The sequence below is a fragment of the Bombus flavifrons genome, chromosome 5 (assembly GCF_040668555.2).
Source record: "Bombus flavifrons isolate JBK064 chromosome 5, iyBomFlav1_principal, whole genome shotgun sequence".
Lineage (NCBI taxonomy): Eukaryota > Metazoa > Arthropoda > Insecta > Hymenoptera > Apidae > Bombus > Bombus flavifrons.
The window spans coordinates 7,888,961-7,893,400 of record NC_138446.1 but is presented as its reverse complement, the minus strand read 5'-3'; positions in this window follow the sequence as shown (position 1 = coordinate 7,893,400).

The window sequence follows — 4,440 nt, the reverse complement described above, 5'->3', positions numbered from 1 at the left end:
TATAGATATAGAGGTTCTCTTAACTTTCTCGTTCCACAATTGGAGTTCCAATTAATAACAAAAACATACGTTTCGTGCATAGCAGGTTCTGCTTTGTAACGAGGCAAAATTGATTGGTTTTATTGTAGAACTGATAAATTAGTCTTCTGTATAACTATAGTAAACTCGTTTATTTATACAATTGGTATCTTTTAAATAGAACTTTGCGAGAAAATTCAATGAGAAAACAATGACCAGCATTATAAAAAGTAAATCTATATAAAAAAATTCTTTTATTTCCTTACTTGTAAAATTTTCAATGAAAAACTCAACTAAACCAAACAGTAAATTCCATCATTCATGAAAAAATCCAATGAGAATTTACTAACTTTGTAAACATTTAAGTTTATGTATCTATAAAAAAATCCTTTGTTTTTATCATTTGAAAATTCCCAATAAAATTTCAACAAATTATGTTGATTACTCTTTTCTTAATAACAGACTGCTACATTTTTCTAATGGAAAAAGTTATATCACCTGATACGTTGAAAAATATATATACGTAATTACATAACTATAATTTATTTGTCATTGCGTAACTGCAGTTAAATTTCTTGTCGTATTCTAGGCTAATATCTGAAATTATTTCTTGAGACATTGAAGCGAGAATTAGCCCTAAGAAGGTTGAGGAGAAAAAAGAAACGCGATAAAATATCTCAGCGAGCTGGATCCAAAATGAAATCGTAGAAAAAGCGCGTAACAATTACACGCGGAAAAAAGCAACGAACCTTTCACCGGTCTCTGTTTACCGAAACAAATTCGTTACGTTGGCTGCACTGGTTCACAAAACTATCTAAACACATGTAGAAATTTTTTATCAGTATATTATGTGTGTTAAATAAAATACTCGCATTGCAATCAGGCGGGACTATTACCATTGGTAATATTTGGAACTAATCTGAAAATATATAAAAATTATGAAATATTTAATACTAGTGTACTTATACATATATTTCGCAAATATTATAAAAATATTTAAACAGTTTATCCATTATGTTAACAAACCTGGATATTCAGTGAACTATCTGTAACACTTATTATATGTTTAAGATCGCTATTCATGCTGTATGGACATTTTTTTGTCAGATATATGTACATTTTCAGACTGGTTTCAAATTTTACCAATACAATCATGGTGGTCGTGTCTCATTACAGCGATAATTGGATTTTTAAATGTTTTATATAATACATACAATATATAGAATGGCCCAAATTTATGGTAATTCATGGTGCAAATGGGATCAGGGAGATTCTATGGCTCAAAATAAGACGAAAATAAAAAATAACAATATTGTGTTGGAGGTTTCGTTTTTGAGAAAATCAACTTTGAAAATTTGTGCGGTATACGTGAATTTTACCAATTCTCAGTTGGGCATGAATGGATAATTTGCAGGAAGTTATTCAAAATGTGAAAATAAGTCGAAAATGAAGAATAAAATTCTATCGTTTAAGGTCTCGTTTTGGAGAAAATAAAATTTGAATATGTTAGTCAAAAACTAGCCCGCTACACGGGTAATAAACAAATTCTCAAACTTAATTTTCTCAAAAACAAAGCCTCCGACACAATTCTTGTTGTTTCTGATCTTATTTTGTTTTATTTTGAGCCATGAAATCTTCCTGACTCTATTTGTACTATGAATTACGAATCACCCTGTATAAGTTTTCTATCGTAAGTTTTCAAATACTTTCATGAACCACTGTATTCTAGAGTGTTCGATCTGCGCTCGATGCATTACATCGGATCTTCATGCTCCTTACAATATGTTTTCCTAATTGTTCCGTAACGATGAATGACGGATCGCTTTACCGTTACGGTTACACAACGTATACGCGGTTGTATACGTGGAAAGCAATCGTCCAAATGCATGTGCAAACAAAGCGACCGGGAAACGCGCGGGGGGAAGGAAGAAAGCATACTCGTTGCACACCATGGAATGCGATGATTTGAAAAAAAAAAAAAGAATTCTTTCGCACGGTTTCAGCAATCAAATTCCAATGAGAATGCACTGGTATGGATAAAATGTGATGAAGCTTAATGAAAAAAGTTTCCTCAAAATAAAAGCAGAAACAGTCTGAAAAACTTAGTTTCAGTTTAAATTTGATAGACGTCAGTCTATGATAAAATTTTTTTAAATGAACTCTGTTATTGTTAGATTGGGCAATTAAAAGAAAATTATTTTATCTTACAATGATTTGCATATGTTTATGCAAATTTTTATAAATACAATTAAAGCAATAAAACCTAAATAAAGATTTGTTTTATTCTCTAAATGTTATAATGAATACTTTAGTTTGGTATTCATGTACAATATGTGCATTCTGTCCAATTTTATACATTCAAAATTGCCATAAATGCATGAACAGCTGCAGTCTAGTCACACGTATTTTTGCTTTCCACATGATTGCAGAGGTTTATTGAGTAGTTCCCATTAAGTGACTACAAAAGGTATTTACACATAGCCCTATTTTCCAACGAAGCATTTATCGATCAGGTTCTTCATTCCATTTCCTGTCGAATATATAAAGTATACAAATATGTAAAGTTCCTTCCAATTAGATCATTTATAATTAGTCCATTCACTGGAAATTTGAAAATACAAGAATATATAGAATGCACATAACATATGAAAATGTATGAAATATTCAATGTGAAATACTTATTCTAATATTTAATAATTAAAACATACATCTATTTAAGTTACATTTTCTTAATTAAATTCATAGAAGTATAAAAATATAAATATGTGATCTGATATTTGTTTGATAACAAACAAGTTTAAATATAAATTAAAATTATGTTAATGAAATAATAGTTATTAGTATTTTATATTAAATATTCATCTAAAGTCTAAAGGATAAATTCACCTATCACATGAAATTTTAAGAATTGAGTTGACTTATACAATATTTAATGGATATTTATGTGAATTTATAGTTTTGTGAACACAAGTAACAAAATGGAACATAAGTAGAAACTCATTTCATTCTTCAAATATTTCACTCTGAATATATAATAATAAATTCTATATGACATGTAAATAACATGTAAATGCATAACATATAAATTTCATATAATTTTCCACATTTAGCACATCCACAGTATAACAATGTTTAATTACAATCTTATTAAAAAATAACGACTGTGCATTATTTTGTTACTTCAATCCTAATATAATCTAAAAAAACAACCTCCAACATCCATTTATTATTTAAAAGCGTCCTTATATCTTTAAATTAATTATTAACCCCATCATCTCAGCGTAGTTCTATCGTAATTTATTTTAGGAAAAATGAAAATATAAAATACGAAATGTACTCTCATTGACTTAAAACTCATTTCAAACCAGAAGAAATAAATATTTCCAACGTGACATCATTAAACGTTACTCCACATATAGTTTATTCACATCGTGCCGCTTTTCACGCAGACGAAACGTAAATCGATAATAAAGTGGCGAGAATCAGATAACAGGAATGTAAATAACGATGAATCGGTAACAGGTGCCTAACAATACGACTACGAGAGAGGAAAACTGTCAGAGTGGCACTTGTCCATATTAACAAACTGTCAGGCGAAACGAAATCGACGACGACCATCTGTTTCTGATATCCGTTAAAATTATCGTAAAGCACATACCTTACGTGTGATTAATATTCCATATGCTTCTTATGAAACAAATCACGCACTAAGAAAATTATGTTTCGTGTCAGCAAAAACGTATATAATGCTACTCTGAAGCTGAGGAACACATACGCGGCTGTCACCACTTAAAATTGTCATCACGATAGATTCGTTCGTTTACACTGCTGCCAACGTTTCAAATGTTACAATCTGGCAATGGTAAACGTTGCGTATCCGTCTTGATACACCACGAACGTAGGCGGAAATCTGTTTAATATTTCTGCCGCGAATTTCAAACATCATAAAATTCTAATATTTTAGTTCGTATGATTATAATTTTATCTAACATCATGTTATATGTTATGTATAATACGCTCGTTTTTAATTGAAAATGTTGTTCGTAATTGTTGATTATTAATCAATATTTAAATAATCTTTTGTTTATTTGTGATAAAACCTTTAAAATGATAAAACTATAAAATTAATTAGAAATTTAAAAATTGTTTTATTAAATTAGTTTTAATTAATGTTATTTCAATAAATCCAAGTTTAGAAGTTAAAGAAAATTATTTATCTGAAGTTTAAAGATAGAAAATTGATCAATAATGAAGATTTTTGTTTAAACCAAAAGAACACGCAATAACTACGCATAGAGAATTCGTGATCGAAATGTAGCAAAAATATAAAAGTTATTTCAAACTTCAATTCCTTGTGTAAATATAATAAAAATTGAATGAATCTATGTTGTTCATTGTTAACAAACTATATAATTGTTTATC